Source organism: Chlorocebus sabaeus, chromosome 23 (assembly GCF_047675955.1).
Source record: "Chlorocebus sabaeus isolate Y175 chromosome 23, mChlSab1.0.hap1, whole genome shotgun sequence".
In the NCBI taxonomy this organism is placed as follows: Eukaryota; Metazoa; Chordata; class Mammalia; order Primates; family Cercopithecidae; genus Chlorocebus; species Chlorocebus sabaeus.
In genome coordinates this window covers 19,161,960-19,188,036 of record NC_132926.1, presented here as the reverse complement: position 1 = coordinate 19,188,036, position 26,077 = coordinate 19,161,960, and the positions used below count along the sequence as shown (strand labels likewise).

The window sequence follows — 26,077 nt, the reverse complement described above, 5'->3', positions numbered from 1 at the left end:
TGCACAGCCAGAAATTGGAAGTTTTAAGTTGCAGGTACTTTGACTCAAATGTCCCCAGCCCAAATTCAGCATTCCATGCCTTCTCAGCCGAGATTCTTACCTTGAATGGCAGAATTGCTGGCCTTGGGAACTCAAATTCTCTGTCAGGAAGCCCAGTTCAGGTCCTGATATTCAGCACCCTCTCTTCTCTAGCTTTGAGAAATTAGAATTTATTTATATCTTACTACTGAGGTCCTTTGGCTTTCACAGATAAGTCACTGATCAATCACCCTCAGCCTTTTGTTGTGTTTCTCCACTGTATCAAGGACACTCAGCAAGAGACATTCAGTTCCACAGACCTTATGATTACCATTTCCCCAAAACCTGTTAAATACCAGAGAATATTGAATCTTGTAGTTTATTTCCTTCCACCAGCATCTGATCTTGGTTTACTACCAATAGAAGTTTGAATAACTGGACTGCTGTATTATGCCACAGGCTATTTACATTCCACATATCACCAGTAATGGTGTCCTTATTGTCAGTTGTCTTGCACGTAACTGTCTCCAGGATCTCATTTAAGAGTACAACTGTCATTTAGAATTTGCTGATACCAACTGTCCCAGGTCAGGTTTCCTAGGAAACAGACTCTGAGATTAAGGTTTTCAAGTGGTTTATTAAGAAATACTTTCAAAATAAAATCCAAGAGCAGTGATGGGAAAGATAGAGTACTAGACAAAATGAAAACTTGAACTGTGATGGAGTTGTGACAGAGACCTCGGTTGATACCATGGGGTTCTCTGTAGTTGGAATGTACCAAATAAAAGCAAGAGGGCCAAGCCCTTATGCCCCACATTGGCCTGCCTTTGGATAGGATGTTCCTGAAAAGGAGACATACTCTTGGGCAAGAAGACTTGCCTTAGGTGAAAGTAATTCCTTGGTAGGCACTCAGCTGTGAGCTGTCAATAAAATAGAAAATAATGTAAACATGTGTACTATAAATCTTAATTCAATTTTTAAAATAACAGCTAAGTGAATGAGTGCTTTGATGTTAAATGTAGCAAATGCCAGGGAAAAGGGGAAGACCAGGCAAGAAATTTGGGTAGCACACCATAAATCTACCACAAAAAGCAACATGAAATGAAAGGGGGAAATAACATAGTTAATTTTTTTTTCTCATCTTAGTGTTCCATGAGGTAGATTATAAGAAAAAGTTCCACTATTAACTCATTTACTTGGGGGAAGGGAGACGATAAGGAAAAAACAGTTCAGTGGGAATTTTGGGCACCTTTTCCAAAAGATTCTTAAAAAATAGATCTCCTTCACTTACAGATGTCAAATAGTCACACACATATTATAGATGCACAGTCCTTTTACTTCTTCAGGTTGACAGATGGACACATCAATCTATCAGGGATGGAAAGGAAAAGGCCAAGGGAACAATGAATCTAGCTGTTACTCATTTTCAAAACAAACAAGACGATTTGCCAAGTGCTAATCTGCTTAAATTTTCATCATGAGCCCAACTCTTCTATTTCATTCTCATGGGACCCATCCACATTGGAGAATTTGTCTACTTAATGCAACAATGATCAATCAAAGTCCATTTTTATGTAGACAAAAAAAAAAGTCCAAGTTTTTCCAGAGAATCTCATGTGGGATAAGTATTACTGGACCACAACTGTCTTCTGCCTCCCCTTAATTCAAATGCTCTTATAAAGAAGTTCTCTTTTAGAGTTAATATGAGAAAGACCTATCCAAAAGTGAAGAGTTAATATGAGACAGACCTATCTCAAAGCAAAGAAATGTCCAAACACCGAACGTATCCATTTCATTTTCCTGACTAAAACTAGTTTTACTTCAAATGTATTTCAAACACGACTCATCAAGAACTCACCTTATACATTCTCACAGAGTACCTGACAGTCATAAGAAGCCATCCCCATACGACGATCACAGTTTCCAACTACACCTCCAAAGTAAGTTTTAACAAAGTACATGCTGTGAAACCCACGTCAACGGAGCACCACATTTTGAAAAAGACTAAAAACAGAAACAATATCTGCCTTTATAGTCCAAATAGTTATTGTAGAACTCTGATTCTTGGGTTCCTAACATCAGAGTGGTGAGATAACTAAAACACTCATAGATGAAAGATTATGCACCTTCTTGGCCGATATTTCAAGGCTGTTTTCAGTATAGCAAATGAATGCCTGCATTTGCCGCCTTATTTTACAAGAATTAAAATTGGTGACAAAAATACATTTAACAATTACTTTTAAACATATTTTAATGACAATAAGTATCTGGTTAGATATATACTTTGTGTGCTACAATCTAAAATTTCATTTTGTATTTTAACTGGATACTTTATCAGCTAATCTAAATATTTTGCATTATACAGAAATCTCAAACATTGAGAAACTATGGTTAATTAAATTATCTGATTAGCTAAATATTAAGGCAGAAAATCTTTTAATGCAACAATTTCTGAATACACTCAATAGATACATAGCATAATTTAATTTTTCTTAGTGGCTCAGGATCTTATAAGGCTTCAAGAATACTTTGATCAGCAATAATATTTTACTGTAAATGTAGATGGTCAACATTATGTTGTTTTGTGGATAGAAAGGAGTAGGCTTATATATTTTTTATCTTCTAAAAAGAAGACAGAGAAATGATTTTGAGTATTCCATTAAATCTATGTAATACATATTGATAAAGAACATGTACAAACCCAGCCAATCAAAGGCATTAAAGTTACCAAGAGAAGCACCCATCTGTTATCTAAAATGACAAGAGCTTGTCGCAAATATTCATAATATCATGAACTAGAAGGTAAAGGTAAAATTACTGGCAATAGCATAGTCATGCTGGTTCTATTTTTCCCAGCCACAGAATATTCTGTAGACTGTGGTAATAACTGTAAACAGCTGTTAGATCTTTAAAAAAAAAACAATAACAACAACAAAAATTTGAACTAAAAGGTCTACATTATCTTTCTCTTCCCAGTATTTATGCTTTCCAAAAGTGAAGCCATTTAGTATAAGAAGTTTAAACCACTCACCTCTCTATTCATTTTTAGTCCAGAACTAGCTAGGAAATGTCAGATTCCCTTCATATTTATCCCATATATAGTTCTTAGTTCCTTACCCCATTTATGTTTCCTAGTCCCTTGTCTAGCCATCTGTATTATCTAATAACTGTTTCTATGTCCCTAACAGAGCATTCAGCAAAGATGGCAGGGACTAACGTAGAAAAGTAAGTCATTGGCGTGAATTTCTCAAAAGATAGCTCTGTGTGACATGGGAGTGAGAATATATGCAATTGTTCATGGAAATATTTTTTTAAATTCTAAAATTTGTGGGAACCACAAAAGACCCCAAATAGCCAAAGCAATCTTCAACAAAAAGAACAAAACTGGAGGCATCATTTCAAAATCTACCACAAATCTATAGTAACCAAAATAGCCTGGTATTTGCATACAAACAGACACACAAACCGATGGAATAAAATAGCCCAGAAATAAATCCAAATGTGAAAGGTCAATTGATTTTCAACAAAGATGTCAAGAACACACAATGGGAAAAGAATAGTCTATTCAATAAATGGTACTGGGTAAACTGCATATACACATGAAAAACAATGAAATTAGACTTTCTTCTCACACCATACACAAAAATTGACTCAAAATGATTAAAGAAATAAATGTGAGATCCAAAACTGTAGAACTGCTAGAAGAAAATATAGCAAAAAAAAGCTCCATGGCACTGGTTGAGGCATGATTTTTGAATACGATCTCAAATGCACAGGCAACAAAAGGAAAAACAGACAAACGGTATTATATTGAACTAACAAGCTTCTGCACAGGCAATGAAACAATCAGCAAAGCAAAGCGCTCACATAAAGAGTGGGAGAATACATTTGCAAACCATACATATCATAAGGAGTTAATATCCAAAATATATAAGGACTTCAAACAACCCAATAGTGAGAAAACAATCTGATTTTTTTTAATGAGCAAAAGGCATGAATACAAATTTCTCAAAAGAAGACAAACTAATAGCCAACAGGTATATGAAAAAAAAAAAAAAGTTCAACATCACTAATCGCCAGGGAAAAAGCAAATTAAAACCACATAACATACCACCTCACACCTTTTAGAATGGCTATTATCAAAAAGACAAAAGATTCTGGATATTAGCTCTTTGTCAGATGCATAGACTGCAAAAATTTTCTCGCATTCTGTAGGTTGCCTATTCACTCTGATGAGAGTTTCTTTTGCTGTGCAGAAGCTCTTTAGTTTCATTAGATCCCATTTGTCAAACAAATTTACAAGAAAAAAAAAATCAACAAATAGGCAAAGGATATGAACAGACACTTCTCCAGAGAAGAAATTTATGTAGCCAATAGACATATGAAAAGATGCTCATCATCACTGGTCATTATAGAAATACAAATCAAAATCACAATGAGATACCATCTCACGCCAATTAGAATGGTGATCATTAAAAAGTCAGGAAACAACAGATGCTAGAGAAGTTGTGGAAAAATAGGAAAGCTTTTACACTGTTGGTGGGACTGTAAATTAGTTCAACCATTATGGAAGACAGTGTGGCAACCCCTCAAGGATCTAGAACGAGAAATACCATTTGACCCAGCCATCTCATTACTGGGCATATGCCCAAAGGATTATAAATCATTCTATGATAAAGACACACGCACACATATGTTTACTGTGGCACTATTCACAATAGCAAAGACTTGGAACCAACCCAAATGTCCATCAATGATAGACTGGATTAAGAAAATGTGGCACATATACACCATGGAATACTATGCAGCCATTAAAAAAAGGATGAGTTCATGCCCTTTGTAGGGACATGGATGAGCTGGAAACCATCATTCTCAGCTAACTATCACAAGGACGGAAAACCAAACACTGCATGTTCTCACTCATAAGTGGAAGTTGAACAATGAGAACACATGGACACAGGGAGGGGAACATGGCACACCAGGGCCTGTCGGTGGGTAGGGGACTGGGAGAGGGATAACATTAGGAGAAATACCTAAAGTAGGTGACAGGTTGATGGGTGCAGCAAACCACCATGGCACATGTATACCTATGTAACAAAACTGCACGTTCTGCACAGGTAACCCAGAACTCAAAGTATAATAAAAAATAATAATAAAAAGACAAAAGATAACAAGAGTTGGCAAAAATGTAGAAAAAAGCAAATCCTTGCACATTGTTGATGGGAATGTAAATTAGTATAGCCATTGTAAAAAACAGTACAGAGATTCCCGAAAAAATTACAAATAAAACTACCATATAAATGTGCCATAAATCACACTACTGGGTATACATCCAAAGAATATAAAATCAGAATGTCAAAATTACATCTGCACTGCCATGTTCATTGCAGCACTATTAACAATAGCCAAGATATGAAATCAACCTAAGTGTCCCTCAACGGATGGGTGGATAAAGAAAATGTAGTGTGCATACACAACGGAATACTATACAGCCTTAAAGACAATGAAGAAATTCCTGCCATTTGCAACAGCCTGAATGAACTTAAGAGGACATTACATTCCATTAAATAAGGCAGGACCAAAGAGACAAATACCACATGATCTCATTTACATATGAAATCTAAAACCATGGAACTCACAAAAGCAGAGAGTAAAGTGATGGGTATCGAAAATTGGTGGAGTGGCAGTGTGGGTTGGGGTCAGGCAGAGTTGTCCACAGGACATCAAATTTCAATTAGACAGGAAGAATAAATCAGACGGATCCGTCATACATCATGACAACTCTAGCTAATAATATATTTTATACTTAAAAATTGCTGAGAGAGTACATTTTAAGTATCCTCACTGAAAAAAATAAAAATAAAAATAAAAAAATAAAAGGATAAGTATGTGAGATAATGTATTTAGTAAATAGCTGGATTTAGCCATTCCTCAATGCATGCATATATCAAAAAATCATGTTTTCCCTCATAACTATATGCAATTTAACTTCTGAATTAAATGCACCATTTTTTAAAAATAATTGTCGTGGTAATATATGAATGTTGCTATTAGTAAAATATTAAACATTTTTTTAAAAATATGTGAAGTCTAATAAGTCAGGTTTGGATGTAATGAAGTTAACTCACAGGAATTGACTTGACTGGGTTTCGTAAGTATGAAACCCACAAGAACAACACCCTCTTCCAAAGACCTTTTCCACTAACTCCACCAAACAAAACAAACATAGTCTTTCTCTTTTCCAGAGTCCATTTCTTATGTAGCAGCCAGATTTCTCCCTACACTATTCACAACTCTCCCACCCCAATTTTATTTGATCATTTTATTCTCTGAGCCAGTAATCAGTAAGATTCTAATTACTTTTCATCCTTTTTTGAGGCATGCATTCATCCATTAATCTTCGGTAATGTCACTTAGGAAAGTTCTTTTATATTTCATACATCCTAGAGCTCATTTTGAAATTCTTGGCTATTTGCATACATGATTCTTGAGCTGGTTGCTAAAATGTTGGGAGACACAGTGGACAAGATAGAGAAGTACATATTCATATCTGATCCCACTTTCCCCCACTCTGGCTTAAGCAGAAAGCTTATGAATTGTTCACTGAAACTGATAGATAAAAATTCCTTCAGTAGTATGTGCCCAAAATAATTTCACACACACATACACATACACACACACAAATTGTTTAACAGTTGTAGGTGGTTAATATTTGTATTAGTTTGGCTTAACTGTAAATGTATGAAATAAATATTATATATATATGTGTGTGTGTGTATATATATATCCTTCTCCAAAACAAGATGAAGTACAATAGGCAATTAAAGTATGGTCTTGGTTTGGGGCACTCAACTTTGAATTTTCACACTCTTGTAAATTTGCTGTGCTGAGAATCTGTTTCTTCCTGTTTAACATTCAGGACGAAAGCAATGTACATGTCTATAGGCCTATTTGTCAAGAAATAAAAGTAATAAATGAGAGACACATTTGAATAACAAGAGTGAACTAGACATGAGAAAATAGAACAGGCCTAGGCAGCTTCAATTCTCCATCTTAAAATTACTCACCATTGTTGAGAATAATAGAATATCAAAAGAAGAAATTCAAAACTCAAATTAATTCCTATCCTCCCAGGAGAAGCTGCCTGCCTGATTCTGATCTGTCTTTCATGCGCTGTTCTCACTCAAACTTACAATTTCAAGGGCTAGAGTGTCATTCCAATATGCAAAGAGGCACTGGCATTAATAAGAGTTAAATTTAGAAATCCTTCTACTGTGAGATAGAATATAATATTAAACTTGTGAATTTTAAGGTCATGACAAGGACACACTGACTAGCTAAAGTTTCAAAATTATGTAAATTAGCTCCTTTGGTAATCACAGGCTCTACAAATGTTCTGTCCAAATTAAAAGGGACAAGTTTGTTCATTCTTCCTGCAAATAAGGACCATCAGGATGGGCACGTTATATTCTGGTAACAAACCATCCCAAAATCTCAAAGACACTTTTACAAACAAAGGTCTGTTTCTTTCTCATCCCACATGGCCACGATTTTACTCTTGGTACCAGTTGACAGAGCAGCAACCATCCTAAATATTGCTGATCATTATGACAATGGGAAAAAATAGTCTTAAGAGTGCGTTGCATGAGTAATTAACTATTTTTGTCTAGAAGTGACTCATTTCTCTCACAACTCATTGGCTGAAACAAACCATGTGACCCCACACAATTGTAATGGGACAAGGAAGTACAATCTCTCCAGGTATCCAAAGGAAAATAAGATGACAACCAGAGCAGTAAACACAACAAACAACAACGGGCTTCTTTTCTTTCTAGCTTTCAGTTTGCATCCATCACTGAGAAACACAGGAGGAAATCAGACGGGGGCAGAAGAGTGGAGGCCCCACTCCCTTTAGGATGGTGTTGCTGCTGGCTGGCTGCATGCCCCAGCTAGGGTTCAAAGTCCTGTCAGGCAGCCCACACCACATCCATTTCCTGTTTTCCAGAGTAGTAGTCAAACCCTCTCTAGTTCCTTCCGGTCTAACAATAACTCCCTAATGTTTCTAGTCCCAGGGTACTGAAGTATCCCCTGTGGTTTTCCTAATTGTTGTGGATTGAATTGTGTCCTCTTGGCATTCCTGTGTTGAAGCCCTACCCCCACAGTGTGATGGTATCAGGAAATGGGGCCTTTGGGGGATAATTAGGTTTAGAAAAGGTCTTGAGGGTAGGATCTTCATTAGGGAATTACTGCCCCTAAAAGAAGAAACACCAGATCTCTCTCTCTCTTTCTCTCTCTTCTCTCTTCTTTCTCCTCTCTTCTCTTTCTCTCTCTCTTCTCTCTTCTTTCTCCTCTCTTCTCTTTCTCTCTCTCTCTCTCCCCCTTTTTTTCTCTCTCAACTCTGTCTCTTGACTCTCTCTTTCTGTCATTCTCCCTGTCTCCCCCCATTTCTCTTCTTGCTGTTTGAGAATATAGTAAGAAGGCAGCCATCTGCAAGTCAGAAGGTGGCCCTCATTAAGAATCTAGCCATGCTGGCACCCTGACCTCAGAGTTCCAGCTTCCAGAACTGCGAGAAATAAATTTCTTTTCTTTAAGCCACCCAGTCTTTGGCATTTTCTTATGGCAGCCTGGCATACTAAGACATTGATCCCACCCATACTCTTAGAATAATCCCTTTATTAAACTCTTCTCAAATTACCTAATATGAATATGTCATCTCTTTCCTGCTGAGATCCTTACTAATGCAATACGTATTTTTAATTTTCCGTTGTTTGCACCTATAATTTATCTCAAACTTGTAATTTCCTATATACATGACAGCTTAATTATGACTTAGAAAATTAGAACAAACTTCTGTTTAAAAGGGAGAAATGTTTAAGTAAATGTACCATTTATGTTTTATTCAAGGCATTGTAAAGTGGAAGGCACAATACAGCATAATCATTCAGGGAACAGAACTTGGGGTTAGGCAGACCTGGAGTTTAGTCGCATCTCTGCACATTGTAGCAAAGTTATTTGGCCATGTTACTTAACTTCTCTAATGCTCTTACTCCTTACCTGTCAAATAAGAATTATCATTTGCCTTATAACCAAGTTACAGAGTTGTAATGGCCTAAAACCTGGAACAAAGAAAAGCTATTACTATTACTCACTTACCAAAAATGCTTTTTTGGTATTGCTATTTTTTGTGATATTGCTATTACTGGAAGCTTCTCGAAACCTGAGCATATCTATGAGTGCCAATTCTCACAACCATCACAGTCTATGGGACTTTTACATTAAGGGGAATAGAGAAGCACCCATCACCAAGATCTAAAAGCAACATGAGCTAAGGCCAGGAGGCATCCTGCATTTGCCTACAGAACATTATCTTCCACAGCAAAGCTAATCAAAGCTTTATTATCTTTAATGAAGTTCTCATATTAAATGTAGGACACTTGATATAATTTATCTTAATCAATTTTTAATGCTTAGAGGAAGTTGTTTGACAAATTATTTGTTCTGCCTGCACATTCTCTCTTTATCATTTTTCTTGCCTGCCACTACGTTAAACATAGACATGACCTACAGAGCGGGGTGAAAAAAACTAACAAGCATTAAGCCCCTACTTCAGCAACTAACAGGAGGCTTTTTCACACAAGACATCGCTTAATTTTTCTTTAGCAACACAGATTTTTCCAGAGCTCAGTCAATAAGTATCTCACAGGAAAGTCAAACTGGGCTCTGGAGTCTCCATGTATTAGGAGCCTTTGCAATAGGTAAAAAAAACTTCTCGGCAGGCACACTAAATTGTGAAAGGTCTGAAAACCAACAACTGTGGTCAGGCAGTCAGAAATTTCTGCTTCCTAAATCCCATGCCCAAAAATAATTTCTAATAAATTGCTACTTACAAATGACCTTGACAGTACCTAATCAACCCGTAATTGCAAGATGAAAGTGTTAGGAAAATGAGTTATATAACCTTAATCAACTTCCTTCACCTCTTTAGTTTTAGACTCCTCATTAAAATGGGGGAAATAATAGTACAAAGGGCAAGGGCTGCTGAAAAGAATGAAATAAAATAAGGCATGCAAAGTAGAGCACCTGATACAGAAGAAAATAATAACTGTTAGGTATTTTATTATTGTGATATTTGATGTCCTTTCTAGCTATGAAATATTAGGATCCACTGCCATTTAGAAAATTTGATCCATCTTGCAATAGAAAGAGGTTATTCTTATCATACAACTACTCAGAGTTTAAGGCTTTCCTCTGATCATCTGTATCCCAAAAAGATTTGACAATTTCCAGTTGTCAAGGCCATCCCAGGCAGGTGAAGATGACTAGCTTGTTAAAATTCCGTATCAATAAGCCAAACAGATTTTTCTGATTTCTGGTTCATTGCAGTATGGAATATAATAGAAATAAGATGGTGTCAATTGATTGGATGGAAGGATGCCTAGACAGTTGGTAAAGTATTGTTTCTGGGTATGTCTGGGAGGGTGTTGCCAGAGGAGACTGACATTTGAGTCAGCGGACTGGGAGAGACAGACCTACCCTCATTGTGGATGGGCACCATCCAATTGGCTGCCAGTGAGGCAAGAAAAAAGTATGCAGAAGAAGGTGGAGGAAGCTGACTTGCTGGGTCTCCTGGCTTTCATCTTTCTTCCGTGTACATGGTTTTGTCCATTCCTCCTGCCCTTAGACATCAGACTCCAGGTTCTTTGGCCTTTGGGCTCTTGGATATATACCAGTGGTTTGCGAGAGGCTCTTGGGTCTTCTGCCAACAGACTGAAGGCTGCACTGTTGGCTTCCCTACTTTTGAGGCACTTTGACTCCGACCAAGCCACTACTGGCTTCTTTCTTCCTCAGCTTGCAGATGGCCTATCATGGGGCTTCACCTTGTGATCATGTGAGCCAATTCTCCTTAATAAACTCCCTTTCATATATGTCCTGTTAGTTCTGTCCCTCTGGAGAACCCTAATACATAAGGTGACCTTTACCTTAGGTGGCCTTGAGAGCCCCAGGAGACCAGGTTTTAAATATTAAACCTCAAATATCTACTAATTTCTTTCAAGGGTTCACTTTAACTGTGAATTTATCCTCTTAAAAAAAGAAAAAGGAAAAAGGAAACAAGAAAAGAAGTTCTTATTTATGTTTTAAGGTTTCTTAGTTTTCTGATAGGTATTTCTTTTATAAATCCTTTTACAACTCAAAGTATGCTTTTAAAATGGGGAGGGAGCATTATTCAAATGTCCTTTTCATCATATCAATTCATCTACAAATATCCTACCATACAAGGCAATATTTCTAAAGGGCATCCGTGCCAGAGAGCTGGTCATCACTACTGGGGGAGCTAGTCAAAAGGAAGGTATGTTCATGGAGTCAAACATTTCACAGGCCATTGTTTTTTCCCAGTCAGGGCCCAAAATGTAAGAAACAAAGCAAATGGAACTCTAGCCCTTTGAAATGTTTTTCTGTTTAGTTGATTTCCTTGGAAAGAAGAGAGAGGTCTTACAGCAGAAATAGCCATTTTTACTCAGAAATTGTTGCCATATTAGCTTAAGAGAGTGAAGCGTATCATATAACAGTGCAATTCAACCCAATTTGGCATGCCACTCCAGATACTCCACTTCTATACTGAAGTCCAAAGCTGGGTGAAATTTGAGTTTTCTTTTTTTTGGGGGGGGAGGACAGACTCACTGCACCTCCGACTCCCTGGTTGAAGCGATTCTCCTGCCTCAGCCTACCGAGTAGCTGGGATTACAGGCACGCACCACCATGCCCAGCTAAGTTTTGTATTTTTAGTAGAGATGGGGTTTCACCATGTTGGCCAGGCTGGTCTCAATCTCCTGGCCTCATGATCCACCCGCCTCAGCCTCCCAAAGTGCTGGGATTATAGACATAAGCCACCACACCCGGCCAATTTGAGCTTTCTTATAGGATTGGAATTTTTTTTTTTAAGATTTAATACTGATTATTTTTCCAGAATAAATTTTCATAAAACAATCTCACTATTATGGCATGGGCAGATGCCTCCTCCCTTGTATCCATCCTCATCTGGAGTTGACAATCAGAGAATCCACAAAGTAGTCACTGACTACCTACCAAAGACTATAAAATAAAAGGGCCCATAAAGTGTACTTTAAAACACCTTCAAAAACTCCTGAATACAAATTGTTCTACAAGGTGACTTTCTTGAACTCTTCAAAAGTGAATGTCATGAAAACCAAAAACAGACATACACCAAAAAAATAAAGCAAGCAAGAAAGCAAGAACGTAAGCAAGAAAAAAAGAAAGAAGAAAGATTGAGGCACAGCCATTATAATGGCTAAATTTTTAAAAAAACGTACCTTACCAAGTATGTTGGCAAGAAGGAACTGGAACTCTCTCCACTGCTGGTAAAAATGTAAAATGCTACAACCACTTTGGAAAACAGCTTTGCAGTTTCTTAAAATGTTAAACATATACCTACTATATGATTCAGCCATTCCAATCTAGAAATAGACTCAAGATAAAAAAAAGCAATGTCTATACAAAGACATGCCCACAAATAGTCACAGCAACTTTATTTGGTAAAGCCAAATCACGGAAACAACCCAGATGGGCATCAGCAGGTAAATGGATAAACACATTGTGATATATCCACAAGATGAAATGCTGTGCAGCAACAAAACGATGAACTCTTGACACATGCAAAACATGGAGGAATCTCAAAATAGTTACACTGAGGAAAAGAAGCCAAACACAAAATAGTACATACTGTATGATTCCCTTTACATGAAAATCTACAAAATTCAAATTATCCCTAGTGACAGAAAGATCAGTGGTTGACGGAGGATGAAGGAAGAAAGTAGAGTCAGGGCAACGGAGAAAGTTTACAAAGGGGAACCAAGAAGCTTTGGGGGTGACATATACATTCATTGCCTTGATTGTGACGATAGTTTCACGATGTATCCATGTCTAAACTTCTCAAATTATACACTTAAAAATATGCAGTTTTACGTCAACTATACCTCACTTTAACATGTAAAAAAAGATGGAGGGACTTCTCTAGGTTAAAAGACGTTAAAATTCTCCAAACATGTGAACATTGGACCCTTCTTTTAGAAAAATCACATAAGATAATTGCAGGACAATTGAGGAAACTTACATATGAATTGCATAAGTGATATGGTACTTGGGTTATTTCTTCTAAGATGTAACAACCGTGCTGTGGGGAAGTTTTTTCCTTTTTATTCTGTTATAGCAGCCCAAACTGACTAAGACATCATTCCTATTTTGCAGACAAAAAACTAACACAAAGATTAACTAGCTTGCTCAGAGTTATATAGGATAATTGGAAGAGCAAGTACTTATACCAGGGCAGTGTGAGTCTAGAGCTGGTACTCAAGTCTGAGCTCCCAATGTCTCTGAAGGCCAGGCAAGAAAATAATGAGCAGCTGGCGCCTATGACAAGCTGGTATATTCAATTCATGCTCCTCAGCCAATATCGTCACTTGTTTGGACTATTCAAAAAAAAAAGGCCAGAAATTTGAATTTAAAGGCAAAATTTCTTGGTTGCTTTTGTTTGATTATTTGTTTACATTAGAGAAATTTCATTTTTTAAATATAGTACTGATAAGAAGTAGACATTTTGAAAGAGAAATTCTGCCCATAAGCCACCAATTTTTAATCTATATCAAAACTATTAAAGCCCTTTAGCACTGCTGCATTAAGAAATATATTGAGAATTTCCAAGAAATTCTATCTTTATGGAATCCATGATGCAAGCCAAAAGTTAAAATATCTACCCCTATCCAGGAGCCCCTGTTCAATGATATTTCTGAAACTAGAAACTTCTATCATGCCAAAACACCAGATGGGTAACAGGTTTTGTGGAATGCACAAGCAGTACACATAGAACTTTGAGCATTCTTTCTCTCTCCACCATTTCACCAGGTCGCTATGTCTATAGTACACAGAGGGGACACAGAACACAGACAAGACAATGTTAACAAGGGAATCCTTCTCTAACTTCTGTCCCCAACCAACCTCACCTTGTCAACTTTCAAGAAGAAAAGGCAGATATGACAGAGATAATAGCATCCACTTCCTCTACTCAGTGCCACCAACAGATGCTACAAATGCTGATAGCACCATACTTCATTTAGTTCCCTGTGCAGGATTGGGGGTTTCTGAGAATCTCATTGTTGGCATACTCTTGCTCTGCTGTTTTCTCTTGAGGACCGCTTCCCTTTCTTCACCTCATCATTGGGCTCAGGTCCTCCCTAATGGGTTTTCATTCTAAGCCTAAGGAAAAGGGAAAGGGGGGAGTAAAAGAGCAGAAAAATTCCCCTAGTGTGTGCACGACACATGCAATCCTCTACAAGGTAACATTTCTGTGCCGGCAACCCCAGAGGCAGGTGCAACAAGTTAGTGCCAAGGAGAAATCAAGGTCATAATAATAGCACTATTTAAGCACTTATTATATACTAGGTGTTGGATAAGATACTCTCTAAACATCATCCCTAGAGCTCTAAGGAAAACTCTTAGGGCCATCTCAAAGATGGAGAAACTGAGACTCAGAATAAGTTTACCTGTCTCAGTCTAGGGTTCACCTTTTATAAATGCCATACCAGGGACTCCAATCCAGACCTCATGAGCTTTTTCCATCATAACACTCTGCCTCTAGGAGCAAAGATTTATGATGAAGAAAGAATGGGGTTAGAAAAATAACTAAAACAAATTCCAAAACAGAAAAGCACACCTCCCTATTGTAATCTTCAGCCACCAGCTCTCCAAGACTACAGCTTTGTTTCTCACCATCTCACCATCAGAATTACGTTGGGGAGCTCACTTAAAATACCAATTCCTGGGTCCTACTCTAGACTTAATGAATCCACATCTCTAGGGTGGGGAACCAGGGATGTGCATTTCTAATTGCAACGCCACAGTGGATTTTAATCAACTGACCACTGAATTTGATGATTCAGAAAAGGAGGAAGGTAGAGTTTAACAATCTCTACCAGCTATTCAAAGATAAAAAAGAAACTTTAAAGTAATAACCTATGAAGGAGATTTTGCTGCCAGACACACAATTTTTAATTTTTTTCAGGCAAACAATTATTACCCACAAACATCTCAAGGAAATCTAGTCCATTTATTTTACTTGTTTTGACATCTGCAGATAATGACAAGCTACAGGGAAAAGTGGGTTTCAGGACTGCAGCAATTAGTTAATTTGTGACTGATTATTAAAAAATAATATATGTAGCTCTGTGTTTCTCCAGAGGTGAGAGTTACAACTTATGTTTGTTTCCGTTGCCACTGCCACTGCTGATGTTATTGTTTTTAAAGAATTGCAGCCTCCATATGTTTGTGAATATTAATAGTTTGAGGTTTTTCAGGTTGCCATAGCCACCTCAGTTCCCTTCTGCCAGCAGGACATGGCGCACTGGCAGTCAGAATTGTGAAGGAATCCACGTATGTAAATGTAAGCTGGGAAGAAGCTCAAGCTGGAAACAGCCTCTTTCCTTCCCACAATTCCCAGTTTTAATCGCTAGTGACCAAAATGCACATGCTTCCAGCCCACTAGCCATCTCAAACCCAGCAGAGTTATCCTCATACATCTATCCTCCATACCCCTGGTAACCAATCCTTCACAGTGCTTTTTTGAACCTTTATACACACATTCTGACTCAGTCCTTATGGCAATACTTCCTCTACCTTCTCTCCTACACTGAAACATGGCTCTTCCCTGATTGTGATGATACTGAACTCCTAAGTGTATGCAGATCCTGGTGATCATTTTCTTTTGTAACCCATCCCTCACCCCACCATCCCATTATCTCAAAAACTACAGGTAGGTGGGCACCAGCCTCAATGTTTGCGATTCCTCCACCGTTTGACCATTCCCATTCAGGGACTCCTCCTTTTATTAACCTCCTCCATCTAATTTTGCCATGCCTCCCTGATCTCAATCTTTGTCTTCTAAACTCTGTGGGACTCCCAAGCTTTCCTATGGGTCCCATCTCCTATCACCCCCTTAAGGAACTACACAGAGATGAGATGCCAGCCTCAGCTACTTTACCTCCTCTACTCTAAAGCTGTTGATTCAGCTGCATCTCTTGTTCATTTAAGTTCTAACTACAGGCCAGATCAAATGCTTCCACCATAGTGATAAGTTTTCTACATTTTTAAGGTGACTGACATTGTCTCTGGATCAACAAAGCATGTGAAGCTGTAGAATACAGTGCTTCGGAATGTGGTCGTTGGATTGAACTGTGCAGGTAAAGTCCTGGCTTTGTGCCACTTTGTGCCACTGTGGTTCAGGACAAGTGATCTAACCTTAAGACTTCAGTTTCCTCTCCCCTAAAATGATAACAGTAATAACATCTATTTCACAGAATCATCACGAAGATGGAAGAGATAACTTCTGGGTATAATTCAGACTAGTTGAAGGAAAGAGAAAACATAACTCAGACTAGCATAAGCAACAAAAGTGTATTACTGGCCCCCTAATCTCAAAGTCCAGAGAAAAGAGAGTCTTCAGGCTGGGTTTGATTTCAGTGCCTAAGCCACAGATTCAAGAACTGGTTTCTTTTTTTCTCCCTCTGTTCAGCCTTCTGTGGAGTCAGCAGGCTTGCTTTCCCCTCACAGGCACAAGGAGCTTCTTTATCCAAAGCAAAGGAATGAACAAAATGATCACTTCAAAAAGTTCTCCCAAAATAGTGAGAGAGCTTTTCCAGTCATTCTCAGAAAACCTCTCATGGCCTGTAGTCCAGATGTGAATGGCTCTTCCCATTCACATGAGAAATGTCTCTTCCCATTCACATTCACAAAGTCCCACTCTTGAACCATTGCCTGGGGCAAGGGAATTCCTTGCACTGATTGGCTGAGACCTGCTCACCCTAGCACAGAGAAAGGGATTACAAATCTTGGAAAGCATCTTTCCATCTATAAGCTGCACAGTAGGTATAAGGTAAGAAAAAAGAGGCAGTTGGATGTTGGGAGGAGAGGATGACATAATATTCACAATGGATGGTCAAGTCCTTCACTAATGATGGGAAATTAGTAAACACCCTGCTAAAATCAGCAGTGATTACTACATCATTTTTACCTTTGATGACTACTTCTCATTCTTCTTTATATTATCATTTACTGTCAAACACCGCATGTTCTCACTCATAAGTGGTAGCTGAACAATGAGAACACATGGACACAGGAAGGGGAACATCACACACCAAAACCTGTCATGGGGTGGGAGAGCTAGGGGAGGGATAGCATTAGGAGAAATACCTAATGTAGATGACGGGTTGATGGGTGCAGCAAACCACCATGGCATGTATATACTTCTGTAACAAATCTGCACATTCTGCACATATATTCCAGAACTTAAAGTATAATTTTAAAAAAGTTAAAAAAAAGATTGCTCTCCATACCCTGTGCAATGATTACTGATCTTTTCACCACTAACATACACTAACATGAACTTTTTACCACTAACGTACACACCCCAAATTCTGTACCTAGCAGTGTCCATACAAGAAACCTACCTTCGATACATGCTTGTTGGATAAATGAACAGACTGTAAAAGTGATCCTATCCAAAGTCAAAGTCTCTTTCTGGCAAGAATTACAGGTCACTCTCGATTATTTTATGCTCTTCAGTAGAGAAAAATGTAATACATTTTAAAAAGTCTTTTTTATACAAAATAATATTACTAACGCATCACCGATTACACAGGCACAGAGAGCAAGTATGTCTTTGGTATTTTCTGTCTGTTCAGTAAATGCTTATCCTTTACTACAATTACATGCAATTGCTTCTTTTATAGCTTTCTTTCACTATTATTTCGGAGGTACATGATTCCATTTGACCAGACTAGATGCACTACGAAGAATAACATGAGACATGTAATTTGTTTTGGTCAGTGTACCCTCATAATAGAAGCTAAAAGATCTTCAAATGAATAAATTCTAAGACCCCATAATTTTCAAAACCACAAATTATCAGAAAATCTCCAATATTATACAGTGTAAAATGATAAAATATTTACATAGGAAAAGACTTCCCTGTTAAGATTAATCTTTGAAATGTCTCATTTTCCACAAAAAAAAATATTTAATCATCTTATACCAATATAAAGACATATATTCCTTATTCTGCCCAATTTTTTAAATAAATGACATTACTTCTAAACAATTTTATTTTAATGCTTTTGAAAAGTAGATGATATTAGCAATTCTGCAATAATTTAACTAGCAAAGGCATTGCTGTAATTGTTAGATAGATGTGGTAAAGGGCTCTATATGGGAGTTATTTCTTTTTTTTAATTCCTGGTATTTCTTTTAAAGCCTGCATGATTCTAGACTCTTTAAAAATATAATATTAAACTTGGAAATGTCTTTGAGAGAAGAAAAGTGCGTGTGGGAGACTACAAAACAGACTGGCCGTCTCAGAGTAAAATGAGAGAAAATGTAGACGCTCTGTCTTTTAACGGAAAGCTGTAGCAGTGCAGAACCTTTGCTTCTTGTCTGTAGAGACCATGCAGTGAATTTTAAGAGTAGAAGCTGACGAAATAGTAAAACAAGAAACGTTTAGAGAATATAAACTAGTCAGACCATCTGAACTTCATGAAAAAAGCAATACATTTTAAAAGCATAATAATAGCACATGTGCCCAATCTAGGTAACACTACATATAGAAAGCTATATTATACATTATACATCTAATAATCCATATGCATGACCAGTCACATTTTTATTTCACATGTCTCCTAAAATTGCCACTTGGGTTTATCTCTGGCCACAAGCTTTTCACTATCCAATACAAACCAAAGTCTCAGAAAATAATGAAACAAGATGAAGGAGAGCTCATGCAGTGGACAATAGTATATCCCCACAGAATTTGATGCCTGATCCAACTCAGTGAAGTAGATATTGTTACCTGAGGCCAAGATGTTAAGTAATTTTGTTCTATGCTTCTGAGTATTGGGAATCGGGTCCCAAAGACACTGACGGCATTGTAACGTGAGATCTAACCAATAAATCTCTTTCCCAAAGCAAAATCCAGCAGAGAATGTGGGCACCATTGATCTCACACAGCCAACTAAATAGCCAAAAAGTTGAGCAATGTAAGTCATTCTATTACCTCTGCTGAATTTGGGTGATGAGTCACTCGGGTGAAGCTTTTGATATTTCCTCAGTGATCAGACTGCTTGATGGTACAGCCAAAATTCATTTAAATCCATATTCCCTGCAGCCTCCACTCTGGCTTCTTTAGTGACCCTAAGTACAAAAACAGAGACGCAATCAGTACAATGGAAGGGCCTTCTTGATGATTATAAAACTACTTATTTCCAGGAGATACACATGTAAATAGGCTTACAAAGAGATGCTCAATCTCACTCATTATTCAAGAATAATAAATTAAGGCAAAAATTAAATGCTATTTTTACCTTAAAATTTAAACAATATGAGAATTTGAGAAAAAATGTCTCACATATGGGAGGATATATTGATGCACTCTTGTTGTTGAATCTAAATTTTAAACATGCATACATTTTGAAACAGTAATTCCCATTTTTATAAATTTAACCCTAGATAAGCGTTCAGAGATGCATACAGATGATATTACAGTGTTGAATAAGGAAGTAGCTAAATTAATTATAGTAAATCCATGCAGTGGAATGTCATGAGGATCTAGAAAGAATGAGGTAAATCTATATATACTGATATGGAAATTATGTATATTCAATCAATCTTGAGAGAACAACTGGGGTGGGAACATTTAAAATATACCTCTGCTGTGATTGAAAACTACAAGAATAATGAAACTTTAAGCATAATAATGTTGAAAAAACACACAGTGAATTGTGGGGATTCTGACAGTCAGTGAGATTTACAACTCCTTTTCTCTCTCCCAAATCACAGAAACGACAACAAAAAAACTACCTTCGGTCAGTGGTCTCCAAAACAGATGTCGCTCTCACACACCAGCAATAAAGAAATTTTGAGCAAGCAGTCACCAAGTCACATACATCACACCATTTTACTAATATTACCAAATATAAAAATAGAAATTAAAACAGATGACATTTAAAATACATAGAAAATCAAATTTCTAGTATTTTTTTCCCACATCCAATGGGTTCCTGTTCCAAATGACTCAAGAAGTAACTATCGTGCAGTCTCTTACACAATTATAAAAGTTACACCCCTAGAATATTACAACTTAATCTACTCAACCAGCAAAAACTTTTGAGACAACTTTTACTGCTAAAATGCCTCCTTAGAGAGCGTAGCGACACAAAATTAATTTGAGGAAATTTATTATTATTCTTTCAATTCGGAGGGGTTGGATACTATTGTGAGTGCTCTCTGGATGCTAAGCATTGTCAAGAGCCTTAAAACAGTTGACTTTTAATTTTTCCAACCACTCTGGATAGTTGACCTTATTCCCATCTTACAGTTACAGAAACAGGATGAAAGCAGCCCAGCATTAACTAGTTAGAAACTGGTAAGATATCATATCGGAATCTTACTTTGACTGATTCCAAATCCAAACACTTAAACAGTCTATTTACTGCTTAGAAAAGGAAAACATTAGGTGTAAAAAAAATGTGTAATGCGGTTACAGAATCTGAAATTATGAAATATTATGTAGTCAAAAAGATAAGCAGTTTGAGAGCTGGGTCTTCTCTCATTGCATATCTGTGAGCTTTATCACTTAAAGAAAGATTTTTCTGTAGCTAACAATAAAATAGGACCCCACCTGTATTTATCACCAGGCACACTATACCTTAAGAACTTTGGTAGGAAAGGTTTGCAAGTTTGTCCAACCTGCAGCCTATGGGCTGCATGTGACCCAGGACAGCTTTGAATGCAACCCAATACAAATTGGTAAACTTTCTTAAAACATTATAAGATTGTTTGTGATTGTTAATGTTAGCGTATTTTATGTGTGGCCAAAGACAATTCTTCTTCCAATGTGGCCCAGGGAAGCAAAAGATTGGACATCCTTGGTTTAGGAAAAACATTTTCCACAAATTTAAAGTTGTCTCTTTATAACTTTCTATTACTTTATTTAAAGTGAAAATAAAACCTACATAGATTTTTTTAAAATTAAATCTGTGCGTATGATTTCTGTGAGAATTCTTTTTTAAATAATTTACTCTGTAGCACTGGTTCTCAATGGGGGAAGATTTTGGCTTCCAAGGACATTTGGCAATGTCTTGAGACAGTTTTGGCTGTCACCACCAGGGGTAGGGATGCTTCTGACATCTAGTGGGTAGAGGCCAGGGATGTTGCTAAACGCTCTGCAGTGCACAGGATGGTCCTCTACAACAAATAATTATCCATCCCCAAATGCCAATAAACATCCTTCCCCAATAGTGCCAGGGTGAGAAACCTCACTCTAAGGAAATAATCAATGATATTGTCAAAAATAACTATCCAGATGTGTTCATCATAGCACTATTTGTGATTGTTTAATAATGAGATGTTAAACACAGCACATTTATTCATTAGAACACTGTAGCCATTTAAAATTACGTTGGCCGGGCACAGTGGCTCATGCCTGTAATCCCAGCACTTTGTGAGGCCTAGCTGAGCAGATCACAAGGTCAAGAGATCGAGACTATCCTGGCCAACATGGTGAAACCCTGTCTCTACTAAAACTACCAAAAATTAGCTGGGCATGGTGGCACGTGCCTGTAGTCCCAGCTACTCAGGAGGCTGAGACAGGAGAATCACTTGAACACAGAAGGCAGAGGTTGCAGTGAGCCAAGGTAGTGCCACTGCAATCCTGCCTGGGTGACAAAGCGAGACATCACCTCAAAAAAAATAAAATAAAATGATGTTGCAGAAGAATATTTAACAACATGAAGAAATGTACATGAATTTACATGTCCTAAATTAGTATGTTTGGTATGGTTCTAGTATTATAAAAGTATATATATACTTACATACAGCATGGAAAATATTTTGAAAGAATATTGACCAAAATATTAATAATGTCTGTTGCTGACAGGAGATCCTATAAAATAATATCCATGACCAATGTCATTAAAAATATTGACACACTTATCCTGAGGAGGAAAAGCACAGTGGATCTAAGCTATCATCTCAAAATCAAAGTCTTCTCAACATATAACATTTTGTAACCTCTCTTTTCAGAACATGTCAGTGGAAGAGTTTTATTTCCTGACATCAAGTTCCTTCATGACAGAAGAGGGGAGCAGCAGGTGTTTCTCACCAGGTGCCTTCGTGATGGAAGCAGATAGAGTTCACTGGAATATTTTTGTTCAGAGCCAAAATAGCACCTACTATTCTCATGCCTTGTCTTTAAAAGGCTTCATTGTTACACTATGATTCAAAAGTAAAATTACTCTCTTGCACCCACTCCAAGAACAGTATGATCATGACACTCTGCAAACTTAATAAATGTTTGAAACATCATGAACATCACATATCCCCATATCAGAATGTTGTATGAGTAGGAGGCATTACGATATCATCTGCTGTGCATCCTCTTAACTTTCTATTGCAATTCAGAAATATTATTGGTGTCCCTCCAGAAACACATCCTTATATTGTAGTGACCAATAGCCTCATTGTGAATAAGACAAAAAATAAAATAAAATGAAGTCTTCACAAATACTACAATGTTTATATAAACCAAAACAAAACAAAACAAAAACCTGATATGAGAAAGTTTGCTCACCAATATACTTGAACTTCTTATCTGCACCAGTCAGAGAAAGGAAACAGGAAGAGTTGAAGGATAAAAGGAGAGAGGAAAAGAGGACTATCTATTATTTACAAAGGAGCAAAGATTATATAAAATAAAATGTCCTTGCTTATATTCATCTAAAAGAGGTCCAAATAGCTTACAGTTACCCATGGTACAAAGACCATTTCTTCTATTCTGAAATATTAAATAAGAACAATAATTTCTTAGCGGCTCCAGAAAAGAGAAAGTACTTTTGTTATAGTTGTTCATCCATTACATTACATATTATGTAAAATCATTGAAATCACATTAACTCTCTGACTCAAGATCATAAAATAATCACATGTACATGCCTTTATTTCCTTCCTAAAATCTGAGGGGAATACCAAAACACACATATTTTTTTAAACACTATCAAACTCTGGAAAATAGAAAATCATTTCATCAGTGAGCCAAACTTTGAAGAAATTTCTGAAAAGCAGAGAGCAAATAGAATAAGATGGACAGAAGAGTCCAAGTAAGAGAGACAATCGAAGAGAAACAAAAGAGAGGGGCACTACAGCGCCACTTTTCCCAGTGGTGATACAACAAAACTCCAAGGTTAGAGTCAACAAGAACTGGAAGGAGCAGCAGGATACGAAGCAGCCCTCAGGGTAATTAACGAGTGGGCCAGTTTCCAGCCAACATCTGTGTGTACAGACAGGCTGATTGTAACATGCATCCCAGATAGAACACAGTGAAAAACAGTTCTCTAAACCTAGGCTGTCCAATATGGTAACACACGAGTGGCTAGTGGCTTCCATATTGGACAGAACAGCCACAGAACATTTCTATTATAGCAGAAAATTTGATTACATGGCACTACTCTAAACAAAGTGGGAGATCTGACGATAGTAGCAAGCGTAGAGAAGGACACACAGGAGAGGAATTGAAAAAGGAATTTTTCTGTCCTAATCATAGGGCCTAGAAATGAAGCAGAAATGAGCTAAGTGCAGACATACAGAGGGGAAAAGGCAGCTCTGTGCAAAACTGAAATGAATTTTTTTTCCCTCTTCAAGTAAAAGGCAGCAAGAATTACAGTAGTTAAGAGGATGGCCTCTGGAGCCTGAATGACTAGTGGTATTCATATTTATAGTTATACAGCCTTAACACATTAAATGCATAAGGTAGAACAAGTGAATTAAAGCCCTTGGTACATGTCTTCTTATCTGTTATATCAAATAATAGTCTCTACCTCACAGAATTGTGGGAGTATTAGTTAATTTATATGAAACACCCAACAAGTGTTTGCTATTGCGATTGTTATATTGTTACCACAATAAATTATTCTATACTCAGAGCAAAGCCATCCTTAATTTGACAGAAGTAGAGCGAATGAGATTGGTACCCACCCTCCATGCATCCTAAGAAGATAACCTATCCCCTGTACACATTATTTACAAAGAGTTAGCTGGCAGTTAGTCCTCCCAATCCTGTGACAGTCCTGTTTCTTAAACAAGCAAACAAAACTGTGGAGGACTCACGTGCCATCTAGTCTTTTAATCAACTTTGTCTTTTATGTATAAATTTGAAAAAAAAACAAACTCCAGACATCTGAGGACAACAAGAACAGGAAAGAGAAAGATAAAAATAAACATTAAAACTGACTTTAGAGGAAATAGGCATTATATACGCAACATAAGATAATTAAAAGAAAACAGACTTTGACACTTAAGATATTTTATAAGTAAAACAACAAAGCACTATCTTAAAAGGTAATCAATATTGTACTGGAAATTGAAGACATGATTGCAAAAAAAAAAAAAAGAAAAAAATACAGAATGTCAAGAGAAGAAAAGTAGTAGAATATTTATATCTTGTTTTCAGAAAGATATAAGTATTAATCACTTTTAAAGTTTTAGAAAACTAGGTTAAAATGTATTCATTAAAATTTAAGAGGAACTACTAAAATTAATGTGATCTAAAACAATAAAATAACAATAAGGAAAAAATTTACTTAGTAAAATATAAGAAGAAAAGGAAATATAGGTAAACAGAAACATTAAGTATGAAGGAAGTAATAACCCTATATGTGTCAGGAATCACTATATATGTAACCAAATTATATTCTTCCAATAAGAAAATATATATATAATTAAGTTTTATATAGCTATATGCTATATAAAAGAAAAAGAAGGTTGACTACAAGGTATGCACAAAGGTATACCTATAAGTGCAAACAAAATGAAAGCAAGTATGGTAAAACAAATATTAGATATAGAATTCAAGGCAGAAGGCATTAAATGAACTAGAGCAAGCTGTTTCATTTTGGTAGAAATTATATTACACCCAAAAAGCAAACAAATAGGAAAAAGAAAATTTATGTTCCTAATAACACAAAGTAAAGATATATAAATGAATAAACACTAAAAATATAAGCACTCATAAATATTATAATAATGTTGAGATTTCATATACTTAATTTAAAATGACATATCAAGTAATCAAATATTGCAAAAGGTCATAAAATACTTCAGTAACAAAAAGTTTCTTATATCTAAGAAATAGAGCATATATAATCTTTTCGAATGCCCTTAAAACATTTACAAAAATTAATCATATTTTTGAACCCTTACTGAAGCCATAATTTGCAAGACGTAGAGATCATTTTGCCATTGCCTCATAATATAACAGAAATTAATAATTTTTTAATATTTGGTAAAGGAAAAATAAATTTTCCATAAAAGAAGTGGATCTCCCATACAGAATTTCAAATAACTTATGTAGACACTGCCCCATCAAGGAGCTTAACTCCCCACCCTTTAAGTGTAGGCTGCACTTAGTGACTTGCTTACAAAGAACAAGAGTATGGAGAGGAAGAAAAGGTAAATTTACACTGGAGATCCTGACAAGTGCTACCTCAGTCAGATCTTAATATGATACAAGAAGAATGGCACTTCATCTCTGTGATCTTCTTTCCTTCCTGAATGTTAATCATGGAAAAAAAAATACTTCAAACCCAAAATAAGGGATATGCTACAAACAACGACAACAAAAAAAACCTGACTGACCTCAAAGCTATTAAAGTTATTAAAAATTAGGAGACTGAGAAACTCTCACAAACCAGACGAAGCCAAAGAGGCATGTAAAGTGATATCTTGGATGGGATCCTGGAACAGACAAAGGACATTATTTTTTCAAAACTATCAAAATTCAAATAAAGTGTAGAAATCTGTTAACAGTAATGTACTGATGTTGGTTCCTTAGTTGTAACAAATGTACCACAGTCATATAAAATGTTAACAATAGGAAAAACTGGGAGAGGTGTATATGAGAACTCTCTGTACTATCTTTGCAATATTTCTGTAAATCTAAAAGTATTTTGAA

General features: G+C 36.6%; 1 long non-coding RNA gene across 1 annotated transcript in view; it reads right to left on the bottom strand.

The window, feature by feature from the left end:
- Positions 1-26,077, bottom strand: part of LOC103244926 (uncharacterized) — a 541,863-nt gene that overhangs the window by 479,426 nt on the left and 36,360 nt on the right. The window contains exon 2 of the long non-coding RNA XR_005242732.2: positions 19,130-19,266. This is a non-coding gene — a long non-coding RNA (uncharacterized lncRNA). The remainder of the gene's footprint in view (positions 1-19,129; positions 19,267-26,077) is intronic.